The following is a 27,718-nucleotide window of genomic DNA, read 5'->3' on the forward strand; positions in this document are numbered from 1 at the left end:
GACTCCCACGGATATAAAGCGACTTATTTCAAGTTCACCTGGTCTACAGCGACAGACAACGTGCCCTGTCTGCATGAAAAAGGCAGGAGTTCACTATCTCGGTTAAAGAAAGCAATATGTTTACCTATATTTAAGTCAGATCATGCCGCCTGCTTCCCTTCATGAATACAAATTTTCGGAGATTACATGCATGGCCTCATTCACAAAGGTAAACTGACACCTTTGTGTAAGTTTATGTTTTTTGGGGTATTCACAAACTGTGACTTTATAGTAAGTTGCCAAATGTGGAGCCTTAGCAGTCACGGAAAAGGTAAGATAGAACTATCCATTAATGTGCAGAGTTCTCCACCCCTAAGGCGGAGTCTCCAGGGGCGGCACCTCCGTAATGACGAAGGAGCATCGCCCTACTTGTCAGAATTAGTCAGGGAAAAATAAAATAATAAAACCATAACATACATTTGTTTTCTGTGACTGGCTCTGGCTTGCATGCCGGAGTAGGGCAGTGCCAGTGGACAGGAAAGAGTGGTGGGCACTTAGAAGTGCGCATGTAAGTTTGGCCGGCCGTCTTAGACCGGCCAAACAGACATGCAGACTTCAATTTCTCCAAACCAGCTGTATTCACAGCCAATTTGGAGTAAAGCCGTAGGCACCCAGGCACTATCTGAGTGGCAGACGAGGCCACGGCAGACCAATCCTGTAGCTGTTCTCATCGCATGAGAGCAGTGGCTGGATTGGGTGGGGAGCCTGTGCTTTCCAATGACTGCAGGAGAGAAGCACCGAGGCAGCCGTTGGTGGCAGGAACGGTTACATTTTTTAAAATTATTGTTATGTTTTACCCTCATTCTTCATCCACGTTCATCTGGTCCTCCCACTTGTCTTTTGCTTCAGCTATCACTGGGAGTCTCCACAGTCGTAAATTTACTAGTAGCTGTAGTTTGGGAATGCCCAAAAACTGCAAACCTACATAAAGGTGTATGTTTAATTTTGTGAATTAGACCCCATTTGTTTGTAAAGATTTTGTGCTTGATTGACAAATCAATTTGAGTTTGCTGATATTTTTAACCTTTAGTCAAGTCAAGTCAAGTCAAAAACCACTTTATTCGATTTTGTTAAAAATCATAAAAGCATACTACAGTATTTAAAAACAATCCAATTACGGTAAAAATATTCATACAGTGCATTACAGTTAAAAACAATAAAACAATCAGATTAAATAAACTCATCAAGTGCAAATAAGCTATCATCTTGTGCAAAAAAACAGTATATACCACATTCTTCGCTGACCCCACTACTGAGTTTGTGATTTCCTCTTCCTAATCCGCACCGCGGCAACGAGGTAATTTGCAACACTAAACATTACCAGGGGTGACTCAAGCATTTGTAAAAACAAAAGAGCAGGTTTTGCCTGCGTAAATGCTTTCTCTTTCAATACTTTTGCCTAGGTACATGATAAAAAGGGCAGAATAACATAAGGTGCATATTATCTTGTGGGGTAAAATTATCGCATTTGCATACAGGCGTATCCTCAGGCTTAAACCACCCCTGTCTGTCAGAAAGTACCAAATAAATCTGGTTGAATCTAAACTTAACCAGGAGCCATCTGTGGAACGGAATGTTGACTAAGGCAAGATATGGTTGGATGGCTACACAAGTGATTGACATATTATGTGCTCTGACCATGGGTTTTATTAACTGGACTTGTTCTCTCTCCAGAAACTTAAGTTTATAAAAGTTTTCCTTGACCCAAGCTAGATCTACTTTTCTTAGGTCAAGCGGGGAGGAGAAAATCTCCGGCCGTCCAAGTTCTACAGAGCACTTGTGTATATACGCCAGCCAAGGGATGTCTTTAAATTTGTCAAGTTTTAGACAATCCGTCAGAATTTTATGGTTAAGGCCTAAATTTTCGTTAATCCAAATTCTTATCCACAGAAGAATGGGTGCCATAGAGAGGATATCAGTGATGTATCCTACTCCGAGCTCCTGATGGACAGAGAAGGTGGGAGTTGAAAAGGGGAGTCCTAATATTGAACAGAAGAACTTATTTACCTCTGTTTGGATGGATTCAGTATTAACATATCCCCAAAGCCCAGCTCCGTACCTAGCTATAGCCAGTGATTTTGCCCTATACAAAGCTAACAGTGCACCAATTGGTTTTCCCCCAAGTCTCTTTGAGAAGCTCAGAATAGCATTAACAGAGCTCCTCACTGCTTTGGTCTTAGCTGTTATCTGCGGGAACCAACTGCCCTTAGTGTCAAAAATTACACCGAGGTAAGTGAAAGCCTTTACGTTAGTTATTGCTTCCCCTTTACAGTAAAAAGATCTAGTGTTATTTTTTGCTGCCCCAAACACCATAACGTGAGATTTGGCGTTATTTACCACAAGATCAAGGGAAGACATAAAATCACTGAATGCATCAAGAAGTCTCTGAAGGCCCAAATGTGTCCTAGCTATTAGAGCAGCATCGTCCGCGTACAGGAGCACTGGGACTTGAGAGTCTCCTGCACGTGGTGTGTCCACAGATGCAGCCAGCAGATTTTTTTCCAGAGAGTTTATGTATAGAGTGAACAGCATAGGGGCAAGGATGCAGCCTTGCCGCACACCCCTGCCAGATTTAAACCATGCTGTACAATGTCCCTCTTGATCCATTCTGATGGAAGCCTTTAAGTCCTTATGGAGTTCAGCCAAGAAGTGGACCAAGGGAGGATCTAATCCCATTTTTAATAACATGCCCCACAGCTTAGCTCTGTTCACCAAATCGAACGCTGTGGACAGGTCCATATAAGCAACAAAAATTGTCCCCTTTTTTGCCTTCGTATATTTGGAAATAATCATATGCAGGTTCAGGCATTGATCCTCAGTCCCTCTACCTGACCGGAATCCATACTGGGCATTGGACAAAATATCATTCTCCAATGTCCACTTGTTAATTTTTGCCAACAGTACTTTTCCCAGGATCTTCATAGAGGAATCCAACAAGGATATGGGGCGGTAACATTTAGGGTCACTTCTTACTCCTTTTTTAAAAATTGGCACAATGATTGAACATGCCCAGGTGTTGGGAAATCCTCCTTTAAGAACATGGTTAAAAACATTTGTAAGTAGGGTTGCCCACATCTCAGGGTTTGATTTATACAAGTCCAGCGGGACGCCGTCGGGACCCGGAGCTTTATTCTTAGCGGACCCAATTATCGCGACCTTGACTTCATTCTCAGTAAAAACTACCATGGGTTGCATTTCAAAGTAGGGAGGTATACAAAAAGTTTCATAGACTTGATTGCTACCATAGATAACTGAAAAATGATTAAGCCACTCTTGTTCTGTTATATTTGCCTCCAAGTCTGTGTTGCATGATTCGGCAAATAAAGGGCTGTTTATGATGGACCAAAATTTAGAGCTATTTCTCAGGGTGGTTGAGTCCATTAAAGCATCCCAGGCTTCTTCTTTTACTGCTTTTTTACGTATCTTTAGCGCCTCAGCATATTCTTTCCTTAGCTGCGCTACCACAGACTTATTTCTGGGAGAATGTTTTAGCGCTGCTATCAATGCGGAGTGAGCTTTGGAACAGGAGTGATCGAACCATCCAGAGACTAAGGCAGGACCCCTTTTGGGGCTAAGTGTAAGCTCTTCTTTCACCCTTGAGCAAATAGCCTCAAAGGCAGCAATAGTCTCATGATCACCCCTGGCCGGGTCCCTGCAGGTTTGAATTTCAGCCATCATTTCTTGTTCAATAAGATACGAAAAGTCTTCTGGACATACTTTGCTCCATTTTAGTCGCCTTCCCTGGTCTTTGCTCTTTACATGCCTCACAGAAGTGGCCAACATAACCCCCTTGAGTAGTCCAAGCGACCCATCCAGAGTTAGGCACACCGGGTTGTGGTCACTGAATCCACTTTCAGTAGCATTATAAAAGTGCACATAGCGGAGTAGCCCTGGGGACACAAAGATATAATCAATAATGGACTCACTGCCCCTTGCATTATATGTGACCACCCGGTCCTTTGGGTCAGAAAATCCAGGTTCAAACAGATCGTTTGCTGATAACAAATATTCCATAGCTATGCCCTTTTGGCTATGCTCAAAGTGGGGGGGAGTCGTGAGATCAGGCCCATTAAAATCTTTAATCTGGCAATGTAATTCGCACAAGTGAACATTAAAATCACCCATTAAAATAATTTGCACAAAAGTGGTTTGTTTTGACATGTAACCAGTTATAAATGAACTTAAACTCTCTAAAACAAAATTTTGGGGACCGCCGTGCGTGGAATTATAGCAATTAATAAGTACTATCTTATTTTTGTCTGGGAGACGGACCTCTAAGGACTGAAAGTAGTGTGAGGAACATGGAATTTCCCTCACACCTTTAAGATTGCACGTTCATCTTCTGAAAAATCCACTCTACTCAGCAAAAAGAGAAAATCACTCAATGCATTTAAATTTTTTTACAATCCCTTGTACAGCTGTGACTTTTTGTGAGCAACAGCCGTTTTAAAGGCGAAGGACTAGTTTGCATAAACATAAGCCCGTCAAATGTGACACACTAAATACTTGTTTGTTCAGGTATTTCTCCCTGACCCATAGGTATTTGGTAATCTACTTTACCTTTTGTTGTACGTGAATGGAACAAGCGTTAGTGTCAGCCATTAAGTGGTGATTCATAACAAGAGCATGAGGATATGACGTTTTCAATGCGCCATGGTTTATAGTTTTGCACAATTTGTTTTTAAGTTGTTGGGTGAAGCAGTTCCCCCAGGTCGTTTGTAGAAGGTCACAAATGCTTTCACACGTTGTCTGCAAGATCCCCATGAATGCCACTCACGCAAACAATCATCTATTTAACACAGGTAACATAATAATATCAGTTATTGTTTAGAAAAATATTGATGTGTGCTATCTAAATATACTCCATATTTCATACAGACTACTCAGGGTTTTAAATATATGTAGAGTGTTATCAATGTAATGTGGTGAATTTAATAAACAATCTGGGCCTCGTTTTTGAGAGGCTTTCAGGAAGATTGTGCCATGCAACTTGGTACATGCGCGACGCAAACCTCTAAGTCAGATTTTTAAAGACGCCAAATCCACTTTGCGTGACTCTGAAGGGCTTCAAATTTGAAGTATTGCACTGCTGTGCAAATCTCTGCGTTACCTTACTCTGCCCTGATTATACAATAACTGGTAAACCTGGTAATGTGCCAAAAACGTATACCTACCCAAGGGGAGCAGCAATAGAGAGAAATATCTCTATTTCTCCCTCTTTCTTCTTCTTTCTATGCAGAAAAAGAGGTATATTCCTCTCAGGATTGTCTTTGTGCAGGAAGGTGTCCCTTCCTGCATACAACACAGGCACCCTTGCACATTGGTGCACGGCTGCCTGCATTGGTGCTAGGTGCCAAAAGGGCATCAGCATAAGGGAAACAACCTAAATGCACCATATTGCCTTAAATACGATGCATTCCTGCCCTTACACAATCACACAGTGCAGTGCAGCAAGGTGATGTGCTGCACTACTCTGAGTGACTCCCTCATAAATGAGGCCCTCTCTGTTTAGAAACGTGGCAGAAATCAACATTAACTGCTTTAACAAAACTGAAAACTCATTATGCCATTCTTTGACATTACCAGGTTTTGCATTGACCTCTGGGTTTGCTCTGGGTTCACCTCTCCACAGAGTTTTCACATAATTCAAGATTTTGTGGCATATATCCTATTTTCCAGGGTTCTCAACCTGCAAAGGAGATAAATCTAGATCATTGATTATGGCACATCACTGGAATCCATCCATTAATGGCCTTCCATTGTGAAACACAATAAAGGTGCTCCCTGTTTCATTACAAATGCCAAGCCTGGTAATTTCCACAGAGATATTAACCCTCTTTCAAATACCCAGTGTATAATAAATCCTAGACAATGTTCTGCCATTCTTTTTCTTTAAACTTTCATTCAGCCACTTGTTCCATAAAAGAATAATATGTGGCAAAGGGCTTTTCTCAATGCTTCAGAAACAACAGGTGATCCTTCAAAATTAGAGCTGCATTCAATTATCTACCTGATTAACAATTAAAGGAATGTTACCACTTCACCTGCATCATATGGGAGCCCCTTTGGTTTTGTGAGGGAATGCTTCCGTTTTTATCTATAATACTGCACAAAAAGATCTACCACTTTTTACATAGCCAATGTTATAAACCAATCTAGGGGATATCAGTGGACCAATATAAGAAGTCAATGTCTAATATGATTGGTCCCTGTAGAAAGATAATATTACTATATACATATATTTCTTTCCTTTGCTATGATTGCCCATCCAGGGCATGACTATGGGACAAACGGGAACATTTACAATGTATAGATTGGAATTGTCTAATGAATTGGGGGATATTTACCAGTATTACTTGCATTATGAGTTGATATGAGGTTTTTGAAAGTATCCCCATTTTTTAAATTGTTTCCCAAACTGTCCCACTTATGCTTTATAAATGCATTTATAAAGTCTCCTGCATGTTCTAAAATGACCGCCACAATAATCTGCAAAATTGAATCATATTATGGGCTTTCTTAGTTTTGATGAATTCACGTCATGCACCTTTTTGCTTTATATGTATGTAATGTGCCAGATTGCAACTTTTATTTATTGATTCAAGGGCAGAACTAGAAGGAGATGGTGTTTGTTTGAGTTCCTTGTGATCAGTCTCTGTCACAGGAGACATGTCTTCTTCAGAATTTACCTCCTCAGACAGATCTTCTCCAGGTCTGGGTGTCTCTCACGGAGGCTCATGAGCATGTAAAGAAAAAAGGAGCCGTCAGACCATTTGCTAAATAAGTCGCCCGCCGGCTATGGTATTCCCGTCACCACACCCTGTTTGGTGATTTAACACGTTTCAGACTCAGTGCAGGGATTGCTCGTGAGGGTAGAAGGGGGCAGGGTTGGTGTCTAAGAGAACAGGGCGGTGAAGTATATACTATGGGTCTTTGATGGAGCACTCTTTTCTAGTTCAAATTAAACTTGGAAGTAGGGACCATTCTCCTGTGAAAATACAAAAAACAAAGGAAAGTGCACTTGTGCCCGTGTTCATCCGATGAGCCCTCTCTTCCTCCCCTCCATTTTTACTCAACCGCTTCCTTTTTAGTCACCCCCCCTCCCACTCCCCTTGCCCTGAGCCACACACTGTCTCTGCCACAACTCTCCTGAGTTGCGACCACTCTCGCTCATCCTCCTGCGGGGACCCTCAGTCTTCACACCACCTCTCATCTTCTTTGTCTTCTGCCTCGTCTTCTCCTGGTTCCTCGCCTCCTTCTGATTCTGCGTCCTTCGGCTTCATTGTCTCTTCTTGGGATGACTTCCTTCTTTCTCCGGCGTCTTCACGCTTGCTTTGCCATGATTGGCACTTTTTCTATTTGGCCTTGCGACAGCTCCCGGGGTTACTCCCACCTCCTCCCTCGGCTTCGTCACGAGAGGCTTGATCCTGTGTGCGCAGAATATGGAGGGATGTGTTTACCTTCCTGCAGGGCGTTAGGCGTAACATCTGGGTCCTAGCTCCCAAGGTAAGCGTTCTCCGTCAGGATCAAGGGGCCAGGGATGAGATTCGCTTGCGCCCCCTCACATGGACATACTGTGCATGAGTCTCCTTACCTGAGTTTCCCTTGCTGCAAACTGTATTAAAATTATTTGAAAGTGCTAGTCAACAATTTTGGACTTTTAAAACAATGGATGTTGTTGGGCAACTGGGGAAAAGGGTCTATGTTGGCTGCACATGAACATGCCTATGTACACATGTGTACGGTGAGTGAGTGGGAGTGTCATCCAGCTCTGCATACAGGTAGCCTCCTGTAGACGGGACCCTGGTATAGTCCGTCATAGTGTAAATCTGAAATGCAGAAAACAGTGTGTGCTAACTGTATTATACATTATGGATGGAATCTGCAGCAAAGTAAAGTTTAGACATAGTTAAGTCTACAGACTAGTTAGATGCATTAATCATATCGTAAGAGTCAATCCTGATTACAGATTCAAAGTCAGTTTGTCTTTACTACTTCTGGCACTTGAGAATAAGGCATACTTTTCAGAATCAACTTCTGTTTGGATTCAGGCTTCTGTTACCACTGCTGGGATCAGACAATTACTGTGCTGGCCAGCTGAAGAATCAAAGTCCTCCCAAAACATAAGGGCCATTTGCCAGTGCTTGGAACTATTCTGGGGAAGGGAAACCTGAGGTGGGCAGTGGCGTAACACAGGTCCTCACTGCCCAGCCCCTACGCTGCAGGGGGCCCCCTCAGCACAGATCTCAGGCCTGGGAGCTCCGGATTAAATCCAGAGCAGTGACCCCTCCATGTAACTTGCAGTGGGGGCCCTTAAACCTTTGTTACACCACTGGGGAGGGAACCTGCATGTGATAAATAGTCCTCACACTGTACCTGGCTTGGTCAACCTCAACACAGAAACAAAATAGGATAACCAGACCTTTGGATCTAATCACAGGACGGGCTCCCCTTTGATGTTTTGGAGGAAATGGACCAGGCACCTGTGGCAGTTAGGGGCAGGGTTTAGGCTCTGAGGTCTTTCAATAGATCACTTCATCATTTTGTTTTCTGTATTCAGCTTGCAGCTGAAGCCAGGTGGGAGTGGCTGGGCTCCCCGCACGTCACATGGGAGGAGTAGTGGCAGCACCTAATGTGCGCATGATGCTTTGGCTGGCCGTCTTGGGCCGACCAAAAAATCATGCGTACATTGCATGTTCTCCATGGAGAACATGCACAGCCTGCCAGCCCCTGTCTGAGTGCCAAACCACGGCGCTCATACCAATCACAATGCTGCTTAGGCAGCTTTGTGATTGGCCGTGGGATTCTGGGAGGCTGTGCTTCCTGCCTTGCAGAGTGGAGGACGGAGAAAGAAGAAGTGGTGGTTGGTGGTAAAAAGGTATGTGCTTTTTAAAAATACTTTCCCCCTCCCTCTGTCTGTCCCCCAGCCCCACCCACCCCTCCACCACTGGCCGGTAGCAGTTGCTACTGGTTGGGACATGAGTGGTCTGATGATGTGTCATCCCAGGTTTAGACAATTTTACCTACCTTTTGAGACTTTCCACCCCCACTTATAAACCTGTGCACTGGAGAGGGAGAGTGAGGATGGATTTCACAGGACCCTGAAGAAGACTGGATCCCTGTCTGGGGTGCTGGAGTACCCCCAACTTAGCTTGGATGGGGCACTGTTGATTCATCTATTCAGGGCCATTAGTGTTGGCCCCTTTACACCTTCTCAGGGACAGTAGAGGGATGGACCTTCTGGGGTATCCTGAATGAGAAGAGTTCACCAGCACCTTCTGATGACTGGTCTTCAGAGGACACCATCATCAGAGTGCCATTCCATGACTTCTGCTATCACACAGGTGCCCATCAAAAGGCCGCAGACGCTGTGGGCCCAGTAGAGCCGACACATCGGAAGTGTTCTGCCTTTAGGACTGTGAGGGTGCTGTTGGAGATAACTCTAGGCTGAGGGGAACACCAGAAGCAGGGCATGTCTGGACGATTGTACAGTGAAGGAAAGCAAGCTTCTTGAAAAATAGAGGTCAATAAGGCCTGAAGAAACCCCTCCTGGGGTCTGGAGCTGTTAACCAGGAGCAAAATGACATAAAAACCATTGAAGATGGTCGAATGAGCCAGATAAACATGAAAAAAAGAGCAGTCCTTTGGGGGATGTGGTTAGATAAGGACACAAGTAGCATCCCCCCAGATTTGCGAGGATAATCCCAGGAAGGGCCATGGGCCAAAGGGGTTGGGGCAATAAGAAAGGAGTATGGAAGGGAGCATGCATCTTATGTTAATAAAATGTATTGAGGGCACGAATACCCGGAGGTGCGTTGACGCTGAGACTGTAGTAAGCCCATAACAGAAGAACCTAGATCTGAAATAACCATGTTTTGAGACCCTTTCTAAAAGTGGTTGGTGAGCTCGCACCTCTGATATCAATTGGAAGCATTGTCCATAATTTGGCTGTCCCATACAAAATGCTTTGACCTCCCCAGCTGGCCACCCAGCTGGAGTTGTGGATCCATGTGGCACCCTCCACAGTAGTATTATTTGTCTGGATGGCCCCCAATGCCTCTGACATTGATGTACTGAAGAATGAGTCCATTTTTTGTTTGCCAGTTCCTGGGAACCAAAGAACAGGAGACAGAAGAACATTTTGTGTCCTTTTCCATATCTTGTGCCTGTGTCTTGAGGGGGGTGGTAAGTTCACCTGGCATTAAGTTTCCTGTCCGCAATCAGTGTGGGTGGGAAGAAGACCAACTATTTTCCTGTCTGTGTTGGTTACAAGTAGAAAGGAGAGCAGAAGAAGCAAGATGCCACATGGAACCCAGGAATGGAGTTGTACACATGGCGAGACAGCGGGGGCTGCAGGGGCTTTGAGGCTTCCTGCGATCCCCAGGTCAGTCCACAAATCAGTACCCAATTTTGGGCAGGGCACCCATGCTGAAGTTCCAAGCTTGTTGTAGCATGAGACAGAAAAAAAAATCCAAGAAACTGAAAGCCACAGGATTTGGGGATTGTAACATAAGCTGCAGGGGCTCAAAAGCATCTAGGCTGATAAGTGCCCCATTGGCCCAGATGCCAGTTAGCAAACAAAATGCACATTTTCTCTGGTGGTGCCTAAGAGAGGGCACGGGCACCACCAATGCAAAGAGATTAGTTTTGGGGGCTGCCAGCAGTACAGTTGTCCCCATTGGAGCCCAAAGCCCTTGTTGATTGTTGGCCTAAGTCTTCCAAGGGTCTACAGTCATGAAGACAGAAGATGTTTTATTTTGTTTTTCAGTACCCCTAAAGGGAAGTTCAATGCCTGGACTTAGTCAGGAATGATCTGGCCACATGCTCACCACATGCTCCAATCTCGAAAAGCATTCCAACATCCCTGAAATTGACCAGAAGATGATAAATTCATGTCTATTAGTAATGGAGTAACAGGAATAACTGCCGCGTGGCACATTCAGGTGCCTCAATGTTTCTACTAATTCAAATTCTCAGCTTAGTTCTTGCAAAATCTGAATACTTCAAGTAGAAATAAACTATAGTGGTTCCTAGGCTGAACAAAAAGGAGCACTGTTTTCCACATTGTAGGAAAAACATCTCACAACTCATTAAATACATACATTTTTCTCAACTTTTGGGGTTTGTCTTGGTAAACAAATGTTGTCTGGCCTATCCTGCAAAAATGTTATGGCCAATCTGCCAACACTGAGCAATTTAATTTAATCCACACCATTGTGGTTGGGATCTCTAGATGTAGATGGTGGGTGTCCCTAAGGAAAGGGAATGTGATGCCTCTGCCATCTTAACAGTTTGTTTCCCTCCCTGCTTGGCTTATAATTAACCCTGTACTGAAACTAGAATATGTTTAACTTTTAAAGTGATATGATCAAGCTCTACTTCAGCATATCAGATTCAGTTTCTGGAAAAGGGTATTCACTGGTCTGGAACAACCACATTACTTCCATGCACATTGGTTACATAAGGTATTGTTAGACCTGCCAGCCTTAGTGTGGTCTCCCCCCAGAGGCGTAGCTAGAGCTTGTGGCGCCTGGGGGGCTTGGGAAAAAGGATGGCGAGCCCCTGAAAGAGGTCCGAGAGACAAGTAGTATTACCGCTAATAGTTACCTCGATCATGCAAGTTACATGCACATACATGACGCGGTCCAAGGCTACACAGGTGAATACACCAGTGACTGGCAGTACAAGAGAGTACACACAGATATATGATCTATCTGGGGACTCAGAAAAACCACATGTGACATCCATCAGAGCTGCGTGAACAATTACCTGGTAATCCCCTCAGCACAATGCAAACATGCACATTCATGACACTGTTCAGGGATCCATCATCTACAGCTGACATTAAATGACCAAACATCATGCTCCCCCCATTAAAGCAGTGGGGACCTGCACAAACGTGATGTGCTCTGGGGACCCAAAACCAACGTAACAGTGTCAAAGCCTGTGATTCTTTATCTTTCAAAAACAGCAAATAAAGTTTTCACAGGGAATGACTCAGGGGAAGGACTTTGCTTGTCACAACTTTAAAATGTAGATACTGAAAATTCAGGCTGAAGCATGGGTCAAACTATGCAGCAGTGATACTCTAGAAAGGAATGGCGGTAGTGTTCCCCTAACAAAAGGGAAAACGTCTGCACATAAAACAATATCTTCCACAGAAATAGTATTAAACGTGTAGTCCAAAAAGTAGCAAGTATTATGTAGCACACAATGGGTGCTCTTGTGACCTGATGCACAGCCACCACCAGGAGTGTCAAAAGGCACAACGTGCCTAACAAACAAGAGAAAATGAGAGCAGGTCACACAGCACTCCACCTACTGTTAAATTAGTGTATATATTCTAGGAAATCCTAGATATGTATTAAGATTCTGTCAAAACCAATAAATCTCTCATATGTTGGTCCACAATCATAAGTATGTAATATCCATAGATTCTCCAAATGGCTCCAAGATCATAGGTCTGTAATGTCCATTAAATTTCCAAACTACTCCAAGTTCAAAGATCCAAGCCACATCGTATTCTCCCAAATCTTTTTATTATCAATCCATATTCATATAACAACTTCATAGCTCACATCGCTGACACGTGTATTGCCTCACAGAGACTTTTTCAAGGCTGGAAGCAATTTAAACAAGTTATATCAAAGATGAGTTGCCTCTGACACCATACATTTCACACATAATTTTGTACAATGTCCTATTTATTGACATTGTCTGCATTTATAGCGGAGCACCTTTGAATGCATATTTAAACTGTCCTAAAACCCTCTTATCATGACAGTATATAACATGTGGATTTGGAGATGTAAATCAGTGGAACAGGGATTGAACTCAGTTATTGAATGGCAGACTTTGGCCACACTATAACTATATATACTGTCATGATAAGTGGGTTTTGGGACAGTTTATATATGCATTCAAAGGTGCTCCGCTAGTCAGCCTCTTATACTTGACTAGCCAGAGATGACTGCTATTAACTTATTTCACCAGAGATCGGGTTTGTGTTGAATTGTTATAGCATTTTTATAAATAAAATTGCTAGCGTGTACACACTGTTCCAAGATGGCGGCCACTCATGTTATCGGGATGAAACACATGAACTGGTTCGCGTATGACAAAAGGAGTAACATCAGATGTTGTACAATTGATCGGATCTAAGTTGACTATCGTGTACAGACTCATCACATATTAAAAAATACATGAGTTTGGAGTTCTAGTACGATCGCTAGTGTAGGATCTACACGATAAGATGGCCGCCGGATTTACAGGCATTATCACGTGACTTCTTTCAAGTGAGTTCCAGTGTTCCCTGGAGCCAGCGCGGCTTAATCGCCTGATTGATACCGGCAAGACACGAACATAGTACGTGGAGGACTCCAACTATAATAGTAAGTGGTTGTAGACTCTGAGTCTCCGCTGTTTACCCATAGAGAGTACTGATCATTTGGCGGTGTACTCGGAGGGAATGCCCTGACACATATTGTATATCTTGTGTCTTTAGGTGATTGATACGCTACTGTGGAGCATTGCTGTGAGCATGGTTATCTGACCTAATGTATATACACTGGTGGTAGTTGTTTACATTATGACAACCGAGGAAAGGGTTACATTGAAGACTGTTCTGCTTTTCACAGAAAGACATTGGTGACCTGTGTCCAATAGTTTACAAATTACGTGGAGTATTTGAGACTTCCGACTGGAAGTGTTTGGTAATATGACTTAACTGGATTTGGTGATTTATACTTTGGTGATTGGTTCTGTCCACTTCAGATACACTTTCTGATGGGTTATATTGGAATCACGTTGGGTTTTCATCACTTGGTTGTTTTTAAAGTGAGTAGACGATGCCTCTATATGCAGGGAACTCAAGGTTATTCCTTCTTCTTGATTATATTTATAGATATTGATGTGCAACGTGTCCGTCCTGATGATGGTCCCAAGGATTGTATAGACCAACGGGGACCGAAACGTTGACAGTTTAACACTGTTTCGCAAATTGAAAGATCATTTTTATAACCCTGAACTAATGTATTGATGTTCAAAACTGAATGAGATATATGGTCTTTTTGTTTGATCCATATGAAAAGCGAAAAGTGTTGTTATACTACCGGGGATGTAATGTGAACATTGGAGTAGTATATATGTTGCTGTACCTTCAGTTTTTAAATTGATGAATTTTGGAATAAATAATATGACAAAGTGTATTTTCCTGCATTTTTGTTGATTGAAGATCACTGTCTGGTGACTGAATTACACTAACCGAAATAATAGTAAACAAATCCTGTGAAGGCATCTTTTGTTTTTGTAACTGAAACTAAAGCATGTCAATGGTTAATAATTAAATAAAATGCGGCAGGGCACAATGGGGCTTAAAGCCACTGTGCGACATTAGGATGAAAAAAACTCATTTTCCAGTTCACAATGGCCTAGGGTGGGCCAGGGCAATCCTTGGGTGGGCCTGGCCCACTCTCTAGAACCGGGCCTGGTTGTAGGTATGTCTATGACTGTATTGTATTGCAATTGCATTTATATAGCGCTTACTACCCCTGACGAGGCGTCAAATCGCTTTTCAGCAAGTAGGATCAGCTGGAGTTCGAGAGGGCCATGACTTTGAGTGAGATCAATGCTGATGATTCGCCTCAGTGTCTGAAAGGAATATCGGTTCCTCTTCTGCAGTAGCAGGACAGTTTGAAACAGGTCCCTTGCACACTTGAAAAAGATTTAAAAAAATGTAAAGGGTTTGCCTGTCAGGCATGACTGAAATTAAGGGAGTGACCTCGGGATCCGTGCTATGGAAAGAAAGGAACTAATGTCAGTGCATGGAGGTGGTGGCAATGTAGGGTCCCGGCATCACTTTCAGGATGGAACGGAATGGATACAGAGCAGGCACAATGGAACCAATCAATGTGCGAGGGAATAGCGAAGAAAAAATCTCTGGATCCAGTCTGGTGCTGGGGAGTAGTCACAGGGTGAAGAATCTGCAGTTAGAACCATGAATATGGTGAAGCTCAAAGGTGAAGGAGATTCAGGTTTTCACCAGTGCCTGACAACCCATTATTACCATCACCAATGCTTTCAAGATGACTAGGCCTTGTGAAGCTTATCATAACAAAAACTCTGAAGAACATTTGAACATATCACTCAACGGGAGACACTGGAGGACTGCTTAAAAATGAGTTGGAGAAAGGCTGGACTACCAAACACTCTATGGGCTAACAAAGATCGACAAGGAAATCCTTAAACTCTCAAGATAACTTTAGACTCTCCTTTTACAAACCAAAATGGATAAGGGTAAATATCACATGGATTAGGACAATATATTCCATGCTTTAATAACAGTCACTTCTCATTTCCCACGAAAAAACGCTCAGGCTATTTCCATAAAAAAGTCAATTTAAAACATCAACCAATGAAACATCAAAATGCTACAAACAATGATGCACTTCTTCATCCCCCCTTTCCTCTTCTGCTGCCAATATCTTGTACACACCCCAAATGATACTTGTTTTATCACATATCTGAATGAAATGACAAAAACAGCAAAATACAAGTCAGTTGGCACACTATGTTAAACACAGAATTTTTTCACAAGTGTTTTAAATCCACACCCTTAATTAAATAGGCCACCCCTCTTTGAGAGTCCCCCCCCCATTTTTTTCATCCCACTTAAAGCACTGTTGGCAGATATCCCCTCTGCCCTCTGAAAGCTCTCCTCTTACTCTTACCTCGCTTAATCAGCAGCCAGAGAATTCATTATATTTCCATTAATCTATGATCTTTGGAACCTGCACGCGCGTAACATTCTGTTACTGCAATTGCCAGCTTTTAATCTTTTAATTTCCTTAGCACTGTGCACGCTCGCGCTGTAACACGCGCACTCGCGTTTTTATATAATTTAGAGGCTTCTGATTAGTGGAGGACTTACCCGCACTATAATAGTTGACGCACCCGCATTTTGCGGGATTTAGACAGCAGGGCTGCTTGTGAGGCTCGCATCGTGGCGTTAGCCACCATATTGGGTCAGTGTTAGTGCGAACGGGCCGTTTACTAGGCGCCATCTTGGTTGGCGGTCTAGAGGCTCGCATCGGCAGACTCCCGCGCTTTGGTTTGCATTTAAGGAGCTCTCCCCCTACGCTCAGGTAGATCTTCGGAACCTGCACGCGCGTAACATTCTGTTACTGCAATTGCCAGCTTTTAATCTTTTAATTTCCTTAGCACTGTGCACGCTCACGCTGCAACACGCGCACTCGCGTTTTTATATAATTTAGAGGCTTATGATTAGTGGAGGACTTACCCGCACTATAATAGTTGACGCACCCGCATTTTGCGGGATTTAGACAGCAGGGCTGCTTGTGAGGCTCGCATCGGACCAGAATGCCTCAACTCACGACTGTCCTTCTACACCCCCTCCCGCCAACTACGCTCTTCCAGCCAAGCCCTCGCCACTGTACTTCGCATCAACAAGACCACCATGGGAGGCAGATCCTTCTCATACCTGGCAGCTAAAACATGGAACTCACTCCCCACTTACCTTCGCCTTACCCAGAACCACCTAGCATTCAGAAAGCAACTTAAAACGTGGATATTTGACAAGTACTCCTCCTCCCCTCCCTAAGCGCCTTGAGACCCTCTGGGTATGTAGTGCGCTATATAAATTCTTTGACTTGACTTGACTTGACATCGCGTCGTTAGCCGCCATATTGGGTCAGTGTTAATGCAAACGAGCTGTTTATTAGGCGCCATCTTGGTTGGCGGTCTAGAGGCTTGCATCGGCGGACTCCCGCGCTTACGGTGATAAATAGTAATGGTGGACCAGGCGCAGCGTTGGGGCGCAGCGGGCGTGTCGTTGGCGCCACGGAGGTGCGCCAGCGGTAAGCCCGTTTGTGCCCGTTCGCGCACAGGGCGCGCAGGCGGCTGAATACGCTGCCCCCGGGACCCCCACTCGTTTAATTTATACTAAAAAGGAGCTCCTTGGTTGGAAACCTGCTGATATATCCGGCCATCAGTCCCCTATACCCAATAGATGTCAAGAATCCTTGTCGTGTGGCTTGCTGAATGTGAGATCACTCTGCAAGCATTTCATTGAGATAGCGCTACTCATTGAACAACATGAGTTAGACACTCTCTTCATGATGGAAACCTAGACTAGGATAGATAGCGCAGTGGATTTGGGGCAAGCCTGCCCCCCAAGATACAAGATCAGACACAATCCTCGTGTTGGGGCTAGAGGAGGAGGCGTAGGGCTAATTTACAGGGAATCACTGGATTTTTCCCAGCTGGAAATCAGGGGAATCCCAGATTGTGAGCTGATGGGTTTTTCCTTGAAGGGGCAAGGTGGGGTTTTATATACCGGCTTACTGTGTTATAGACCCCCGGCTAGTGCCTTGTCTGCCGTGACTGAGCTCACGGATCTGATCTATGATCTCTCGAACTCCCACGCCAGATTGGTGGTGTTAGGGGATTTCAACCTGTGGCTAGACGGACCAACAGATTCAGCCTTTAAATACCTGACCCAGGCATGCTGTAATATCCAATTGGTTCAGAAAAGGGGGTGGTGATGAACAGAGTGTCTGAATTAAGCAGACCACTCTTACCCAGTCCAAAGATCAGGGCTTGATCCATCACCGTTATTTATCTCACTGCCCCATCCCAGCTCAGAACCTGGCTATATGCAAATCAGTCTGTCCCTGGCCCAGTGCATCATGGGAACAGGGCAGACTAAACTACCAAGCCAATTCTTCACCAGAAAGGAGACAAGCTACCGGGGACCGGTTTCTGGCATTTCAGCCGTCTTCGGCCCGGCTTGCTTGAATCCTGATGGAGCAGTGAGAAAGGGACTCATGTCTGAGTATACCCTGCCACACCTATAGTGGCCAAAAACGATTCAGAAACGGGGGTGGTGATGAACAGAGTGTCTGAATTAAGCAGACCACTCTTACCCAGTCCAAAGATCAGGGCTTGATCCATCACCGTTATTTATCTCACTGCCCCATCCCAGCTCAGAACCTGGCTATATGCAAATCAGTCTGTCCCTGGCCCAGTGCATCATGGGAACAGGACATCCAATTGGAGCAGCTAGTTCTCTCTCAGACTCACCAATAGGGCCATGTTCTGGACCTGATTTTTGCAGACACTAGCCGGGTGACTGTTAGGAACATCCTACCGCAATGCTGGACGTACCATGCCCTCCTCCCTTTTTCTATAGCTTTCCCAGTAGGCTGCTTGAAGAACAGTAGTACGGGAACTGTTAAGATTGGTAGACAATGGTCAAGGCTTCTGAAACATGCTAGTCTGCCGAATCTGCTCCCTGGAACCTTTAGGCTGGGAGGCAATGCGGATGAAAGTTACAACTCTCTCACCCAGCGAATCATCGCCTCTCTGGATAGTTTGGCCCCGCTGAGGAAAACGCGAGATAGAACCAAAATCTCCATGCCCTGGTTTTGGAGGGAGCTTCTTCAGCTTAAACTTCAGTGCAAGCGCGCTGAGCGGGTATGGAGGAAACAGTATCTTGAGCCTGACAAACTCCTCTTTAGGCAAGAACTGGCGGCTTATAAGTTGCAGATCAAATGCGCTAAAGCTAGGTTCTTAGAGGAGACTTTATTGTCAGCCTCAAATAAAGCCCAGGCCTTGTTTAAAATTGTTAAAGATCTGTCACGCCCGGCCTGTGTTACAACAGCTATTCAAGCCTCTCAATTACTATGCGACTCGTTGGCTAAGGCCTTCGAGGATAAGATCGCGACTATTTTGAGTAAATTGAGCCTCCCGGCACCCGTGGTTGCATCACCATCTTTATTAAAGATGGAGGCCGGGAAAGCCCGGTTGTATAGTTTTCCTCTTCCTTCTTTCGTGGAATTCTGTGCTCTAGCGGATGGAGTATCTTCAGGCTGTCCCCTTGATGCGTTTCCGCACAAATTTTGGAAGCTGTTCAGGGATGAGCTCTTTCCTCCCCTCCACGCAATTTGTTGTCAGTCCCTTGGCTCTGCCCAGGTCCCGGATAGCTGGAAGCTTGCGGTAGTTTCTCAAAATCTTGGAAAAACTGGTTACAAAACATCTGCCAGTTTTTTGGAGACTAACGAGTGTCTGGATGCGGCGCAGTTTGGTTTTAGACCAGCCCATGGAACTGAATCAGCTTTGGTGACTGTCTTGAATGACCTTCCTTCGCGTGCCGACCAAGGTCGAGCATCATTTTTAGTGCTGCTCAACATGTCGGCAGCGTTCGACACGGTCAGCCATGCTTTCTTGATCAGGAGATGGGAGAAGGCCGGTGTCAGAATTATGGTCAGAGTGCGCCGCTGTCCGCATTATGCGTGGCATTTGGCAATCCCCCATGATCGAACTACGTTTCCCAGCAAGCCAAGCGGCTACGCAACGTAGCGACGCAAGCCACGCAATACCAGGAACTAAAACTCTGTGGCGTCTGCTGTCGGTGCCGATAATTCTTGCCGAGCTGGTGTTCTGGTTGGTAAGAGAGTGTGTTAGCGGTACAATCGTGAGTAATACTCGTTCTTTTGGAACTTGGTTTGGAGGCACCCGGCTTGGTGTCGGGTTTGGTTCGAGTGGTGCCAGCCAGAGATACACGCGGCTGTGTGTATCATACCCTCTCTCATTTGCATTTTTTCTCTGTGGAACCAGCGTTTGTTTTCCCTGTTGGAGGAGAAGTGCAGCTGCCTTCTCATGCAGGGAAAATCTAGTGACCAGTCCGATGTTATGTTGGAGTTGAACAATTAACAGTATTGGGTTTTGGGTAATTCAACTCTTTCTCACGGTCAAGGCGGTTTGGGCTCAAACTGCTAGACGATTAACTTGCATCTTTATAAAGGGTTGCAAGGACCCATTTTGCACATAGACTTTTAGAGCACTTCGTTTCTGGGAAGGAAAGATATGATGGTGAAGTAACTTACAGTGTTCTTATTTGTTTTTTCTGTCGACAACATTTCTTCATTATTTTCTTCAGTGCAGGAGAGAAACTACAAGGGGGGATATCTAATCAGAGGGAAAAGTGCAACCCAAGACAGAACACAGAACTAAAGTGATATGTAAGGTATTGGGGTTAATGTATATACAACCTTTAAGGAATATCGGATTACCTTATGCTATTCATTGTTCTTTTCTAGTTGGTTGCAGTCTCTGGTATTACCCTAAGCCTATCTCTCCTGTAGACAAAGACTTCATTATTTTCCTTTTCAGGTAGGGGTTCAGAGACACATGGTTTTGGTATAAAACCGGTTGTTAGAAGGAATCAAGTGAGATAGAAGGGGTGGTGTTGTTCTAAACAAATTGTCTTTGTCATTTCAGATCTCCCTCCCCGCTGTCCCCTTCCTTTCCCGCGCTCACGGAACTGTTCTGTCTGTCTGTGTTAACTACTTCAGGCTCCGGGATTGTTGTGTGGGTGTGGGTATAGGTCTTTTCAACACAGCCCCGAGGAGCATTGAGATGGTGCCTGACAGCCGGAGTGTCGGGCCTGGCCCTGGACTGGCTGGTCTCATACCTTGTCAACAGACATCAGGTGGTTGCCCTGCCTCGCTTCAAGTCCACCATCAAAAGGGTTGGGCAGGGCGTACCTCAGGGTTCGGCCGTCAGTCCCAATCTTTTTAACCTGTACCTCCGCCCCCTGGTCAAGCTAATTAAATCTTTTGGCATTGCAGTCACCAACTACGCCGATGACACACAACTTATCTTCTCTTTTGAGTGTAAGAATCTAGTGTCACCGGAGACCTTTCACCATTGTATGGTCACTACGGCGTAATGGCTGGGTAACAACTCTTTACAGTTCAACAGCTCTAAAAACGAGGTGCTGCACTGCTCGGCAGACCGTATCCCTCGACCTTTACCACAAGAGTTTTTGGCCCTCTTCCTTTCAGGGCACGGTAGCAGCGGCAGACTCCGTTCGAAACCTGGGAGTGACGATGGAACCCAATTTACAACTGGATGGTTTCGTAAACAAAACAGTGTCCACCTGTATGGTGCTGCTGCGCACCCTGCGGAAGATCCTTCCCCTGCTCCCTTCCCATGCCAGACCAGAAGTAGTGCGTAGCATCATCTTAAGCAGACTCGATTACTGCAACGCACTGCTTCTGGGGGCACCCGTCATCTTGTTGGGCAAACTGCAGAGGGTGCAGAATTTTGCCGCTAAGTTGCCACTCTTCTGCCGGCGCCTCGACTCTTCTTCAGCAGCACTCAAGAATCTTCATTGGCTGCCTATTTCCCAACGTGTTGAATTTAAAGCTCTGTGTTTGGTTTTTCGGGCTCTTCAAGGTCTGGGACCGATCTCTTTGCAGGAGTTGTACTCCTGGTACACCCCTACTAGATCTCTTGACTCCGCCTCAGCCTACCTAGTGGTAGTTCCCAAGATCCGGAAGATACGGATGGGTGGCCGTTCTTTTGGCTACACGGCATCCATGCTATGGAATGCACTGCCATTGTCTCTTAGAAGCTTGGGAGATCTTTCCTCTTTTAAAAAGGGACTAAAAACTCACCTCTTCCCAAGGATACTGTAGTTGGCTGTTAAAGTAATGTTTGTGTTTCAGGCCTTGAAAGATCACAGCGCCAGGATACCCGTTGGGTGACAGTTGCGCTTTACAAATGTGCCATACATACATACATACATACATACATTTATGAACCTGCCAATTTGAACATATTTTGAATTACTGAGCATGTTCATTTTTCACAGAATGTAGTTGTCTGCTCTGAAGTAGGCATAATAGCCCAGAATGCTCGTCAGATTATTTCATAATTGGAAGACACACATGTTCATCAAAATTGACAGGGTTGGAACACAGAGATGTACTAAAGATATATCATGTACAGAATTAGAAATCAGGTAATGTAGCAGGATCAATAAAGATCCTAGACTTCTACTTAATTTAAATATTTGCACGCCTCCATTTGAACACAGTGCCCAGCTGTAAGACCAAGCAATTCGACAATTTCCAGTATCACTGTTTTCTCTCCTATCCTATTCTCCTTTTCCATGTCTACTTCTAACCAATATGTCATTCAGTATATGGATGGCAGTGGGTACAGGGAGGTGAGTATGTTTATATCGCTCCTGTTGGATTTGGACTATAAGGTTAGTTCTTTTTAACTCTGAAGCTCTCAGTACCCAGGCTTAGGCAGTGGCACAGCAAAGGTGCGGTGGGCTCTATTGTGAGAAAATAAAATGTTCCCCAGTCTCACATCTGACTAGTAAAAAAACATAATTGAGGTGCAGTGTGTCCTTCACTCCCTGGTACCCCGGTGCCACTGTACCAGCTTCACCAATGACACCTAAAACCACAGGCCTAAGAAAAATCAAGTTATTATTCTTACTAATTACATTTTGGCTACAATGTTGTTCCTGATTTACCCTTTCAGACCATAATTGAGAGTTGTGTGGTATGGTACGCCCGGAGGGATACCACTCTGGGTAACTAACTAGGGGTGATCTAGTGCCTTCTGGTACAACAGCAGGGGGAGCGTGATAAAGGGTGTGGGTAGTGTTACAGCCCGGACCTTCCTTCCAGCCTCCTCTGCTCCCCAGATGACCCCCCTATTGTCCAATACTTTCTTACCAGCCCTGCACAACATATATTTACCACCATGTGCGCCTCTTTGATGTGTACAACCCAGGGTGTGGCGTGTACGTCTTCCTTTCATGGAAGCCCTTGGGCAAAAACTGAGAGGACACCCTATGCCAGAATTATGTTCCATCTTGACATTCCGGTTTGAGGTGGTTTTCTAAAATGAGCGCGAGGGTGTAGAGGTGAAGCGCGTTAGGAGGCATCACTACTACGTCGTTCTCCTCGTGACGCACCCCAGCCCCAGGGCCGTCATTGGTTGACGGTCCTGGAGGCTGGGACGGACGCGCACGTTCAAACTGGGCCGTGCGCGGCACTGGTGACCCGTTGTGGTGGCCTTTATAATTTATTTGGGAACACAGTGCTGTGTCCCCAAATAAATTATAAAGGCCGTAACAGGCCACCAGTGCCACGTGGCCGCCCCCAAAATTGTGCCGCCTGCGGCAGACCACCCCTGCACCCCCCTAGCTACGCCACTGTCTCCCCCATCCTTTGCCTGCCTCCCTCCATTTATCTTGCCTTGTAGTTGGCTGCACATGCAATTCACTGCCACAACAACTTGGCAATTAAAACAAACTACTTGCCAAGCCTTAAACTCCCCTTTTATTTTACCTAAATCACCCCCAAAAGTAATCCCCATGTAGCCCTAAGGGCAGGGTGCTGTATAAGAAAAAGGCAGGGCATGTACTCTTAGGTTTTCCAGTCCCCTTAGTTAGTGCCAAACAGCTCAATTTGTTTTTACTACTTTGAGGTCTACTCCTCTCCTAGGGTGCCATTGGGATTACCTTAATACACTTTAAGGATGTCATTTTAGTCCAGAAAGGAGTAGCTGCATTATGTTTTATATCATAGTCAAATTCAAAAATACCTTAATTAGACAGTGAAGTCTATCAAAGTGCCTAAAAAAACAAATAAAATCAAAGTAATAGCTATTATCACAATTTTCTTAGGTCTCCACAATTTAACAAGCAGTTTATAATTCATCATCAGTAGTCCTCACAGATAAAAATGGTTAAAATACATTTCAATAGAAGGATGCTAGCTTAATAAAAGTGCCTTTGATTAAAAAGAAAAGCAATACCGTCATACAATTAGAGAAGTAATTATTCTAAAACTGCTCATATTCAGAATTCCTCCACTTCCTCAACTTGCGGTTCAGAATGTATTTTTTAATGCTTTTTCATGCACCCTACAAATCTTCTCAGTTTTGAGATCACTTGCAGCTGCTCATATTCAGTAGGAAACTAACGGCAGATGGTAATGTCTGTGTCCCCTCCTTAATCCATAGGAGCTAGAGTAATCTTCTGCGCTCAACCCGTAGTATGGGGCATATACAGAGTAGATGAGTTGTTGACTCCTGGGATAGATTACAAAGCCGACAGATTGTTGACTCTGGTTTATCCACAAAACAGTGGAGACAGATCTATAGTTGCAAAAGACCCCATCCAAAGCTGAAGAAATTTCTTCTTGTGGTGGGAGGAGAATGGTTTGTTAATATATGCTCGTGGTCCTTTTCTATCGTAACTGTTGAGGACCAGACAAGCGTGTTTTCTATTAGCAAATACTCTTTGATCCGATTTCCATTTTACCGTTTTTACATTTCTGTTCAGAGGTGTTTGAACTGTAAATGAGGTAATAGCTCCCTTGTTCGAGTTTGCAACAGGGCTTCATCTAGGGCTTGCAACCAGACATTTGTATGTTTTGTGCTGTCGGTCCCCGCAACCTCAAGCCAAATGAGAAGTTTTAATGATCCTTGCACAGCAGTTCTTGTAGAGTGCAGGTATTTTATTAGACTGGCCATTTGTATAATGATTTGATCCTACTGTTTGAATTCCAACCTAATTTGAGCTGGCGATGTTTGCCTGGTGGTTGAAATGTAGACCCGAACACTGCGCTCTGTGCCCTATTTAAAAGGACCCCAATTTTCCCAGGTAGGCCTCTGAACCATATGACAGTGTGGGCATCAAATTAGCAGAGACAGTTTTCAACGGTGCCTCAAAAGAGAACTAAATTGTGCCCTAGAATATTGTCCAAAAAGCACCTTGCAACGAGGCTAGTTTTGGTTTTAGAGAGTTCAATTGTAATAAATGACCTCCTTTGTTATCCAACCACCAGCCCAGCTATTTATATTGGTTTGCGATGGTCAGGTGATTGTTGTCAAGATGCCAGTGATGTTGTTTTTTTTTCTGACTAAAAATAATTATGTTTGTTTTTTCATAGTTAATCTGCATATCATTTGCCAGGCAGTGCGTGGCTAGGGCGTCCATCAGTCTTTGAAGCCCCACTGGCATCTGGCTGAGCAGGACAACGTCACCCACATACAGCAGAGAAGAGATGTGTTGATGCACCAGTTTGGGAGCATGGCTGATAACTTGATTTAATGCAGGAACTAAATCACACATATACAGATTAAAAAGGGTTGAGGCTAATAGGCAACCCTGTTTGACACCTTGTTCCATGTTTAATTTTCCGAGACTGCCATGCAACCTCCTAGTTTTACTCTTGCCCACCTGATGGAATAAAGCAGTATGATGCCTTGCATTAAAGATTCTGGGATTTTGCAAGCTGTAAGTTTGGTCCAGAGTTGGTGACGGTTGACATGGTCAAAAACTTTACTATAGTCAATAAAGCAACAAAACAGCTCTTCCATTTTTCCATTTTCTGAATTTGTCAGGTGGCAAACCTCCTAATGGCCATCAGATTGTCTATTGTGCCCACTTGCGTTCTAAACCCAGTGTGGTTTAGGCAGAGCAGGTTATTTGACATTGTCCAGTCGTGTAAATCCTCGAGGAATAGTGAAGCAAAATACTTGGCTTCAATGTCCATTAATGCAATATATTTGTAGCTATCTGGGAAAGAGATGGGGCCTTTTTATATACGGGGGTAGGATCAAGCTTTGCCAGGATAAGGGCACTGTATGCTGCACTTTGCATCTCTTAAATACATTTTGCAATGTTTCAGACCAGAAATCAATGTCTTGTTTATAAAGTGATGCCAGGATGCCATTCGGGCCTGGCGCTCCGTCACCTCTGCTTTTTCAAATGAATATTGCGATTCTACCTGCATTGATAGTTGACGCATAACGTAGGCTTCTGGTCGCAATTGATAGTGGCAGTGTTTGTGTCAAATTATATTCGGTTAAGCCTGTTGCTTTGATGGTGTTAATAGGAAAAGCTTTATATATTCTGGTCACATGCTTTATCCACTTTCAGCTGTGACATTGTTCCCATTTGTGGCGGTGATCGATGGATCGCTGTTCAATCGATTGATGATCATCCAAAAACGTCTTGTGTTTCTATTCCTACATGCCACAAACAATTCAATTTGAAGCAGTTCCTCGTCATCTCGTTTTTTATACTTTGCGCGCAGTGATTTAACCTCACTAGTTAGTTTTGAGCTTGCTTGACTTTTAAGTGCACAACACTTCTTGGTTAGTGACCTAGTTATCATCCGTAGCTTCTTTGTATACCATGGCTTAGAGGCTGTAAGTTTTACGAAAATAGGAGTTGAGTTGTTGGTGACCATGGAGGCGATTATTGATTGTGCTAGCTTTTCCCAATTGCTAATAATATCTATTGATAGCGTCCCCTTATCACAGTTTTTTCATCAGGTAAGAGTGTCTTCAAGGGATTTTGCTTCAAAATATTTAATGAAACTTTAATAATATCATTTGTATCAAAACTAATGACCTTCAATATATGAATTATAGAAAACAATTAATGAAATCCAAAGTGAATAAATCAATCAGCAACGGGTGTATACTTTATAATCAAATAATTTAATTTAAAGGTTTCAATACAATATTCACATATACATAAGTGACAGAGATTGAGAATCTTCCAGATAAAAATGTCTACTAGTCACTTAAGTTAACCCATTTCGAAGGTCTATTCACCGATAGACATTTTTATCTAACATGTAATAAAAAATTCCTATATAACAATTTGTTTCGGGGAAAATGGGTTAAACTTGTTGATGTTTAGGTCTTGTCATGTATTACATCTAATAGATCATCTTCAGGACAGAAAGATTCTTATGTGGACTGAAGACCCCTTTAAGACTAGAGCAATTTAGTACATCAGAATAATTAGTCCAGGCATATAGTGAATTAATCTAAAAAAGTTTGGTTGTCAATATTCCATGGACAAGCAGAAGTTGTTAAAAAGAGTTTGCGGTCAGAAATTGGAGTGCCTTCAGTAACACTTACATTTTCACATACAAATGGTGTCATCTGAGTTCAACGTCCCAGTGTGTCAACATAACGCTTAAATCATTATGCATACATGGTGTATGAGTTCAGCATTCCAAAAGAATCAAACGAAACAGCAACTTTTAGGAAATAGGGCATTTCTCTGCTCTTAGCTCTGTGTGCCATGCAGCCTGTCTTCAATACACATCTGGGGTGGATGACAGCTACACTTTTTGTATTCCCAGTCCACAGACACAAACACTTAAAGCCTAGGTGTATCTGAGTACCCATCTACATACATTTGCATTCTGATTGCTTTTCCTGGTGTGGAAGGAGGCACTTATGCTTCAATAGGTAGTGGTCTGACCCCACACAAAGGGCTGATTATTTCCTACTGATACTCCAAGAGTTATAAGGGGGAGTAAAATGGTCCCAATCCCTTACTAGCCGTATTATTGAGTATAATGCACAGTAGATATTTGTCCTTGATAGTGGGTGACCCCCATCCCACTTGTGAGAAAGAAGAATCCACAGAAGATCAGAACAAATATAAATAATAGTATTTATGATCGTGAAAATAATTCCCAGACTCGGTTTGTTATCTGCAGTGTTGGTGCCAGAAGTCGTCTTGGCCAATCACAACCACTAAGCTTAATCTTTCTTATCCAGGCAGCAGCTGCCATTTGCGGAGACCGAACTTGACTCTGGCATTGATGCCTGGATAAGAAAGATTAAGCTTACTGATTGCGATTGGCCAAGACGACTTCTGGCACCAATACTTTTCTTCTACTCCCCGATGAAGCCCCAGGCCAGATGGCCTTGTAAGGGGGCGAAACACGTGTTGGCTGTCTCTATCTGAATAATACTCCTCCAAAGGAGTTCTTTCACCTGTATATAAAACACTATTTATGAATATTAACAGGAGTAG

This window comes from Lissotriton vulgaris, chromosome 10 (genome assembly GCF_964263255.1).
Source record: "Lissotriton vulgaris chromosome 10, aLisVul1.2, whole genome shotgun sequence".
Classification (NCBI taxonomy): domain Eukaryota; kingdom Metazoa; phylum Chordata; class Amphibia; order Caudata; family Salamandridae; genus Lissotriton; species Lissotriton vulgaris.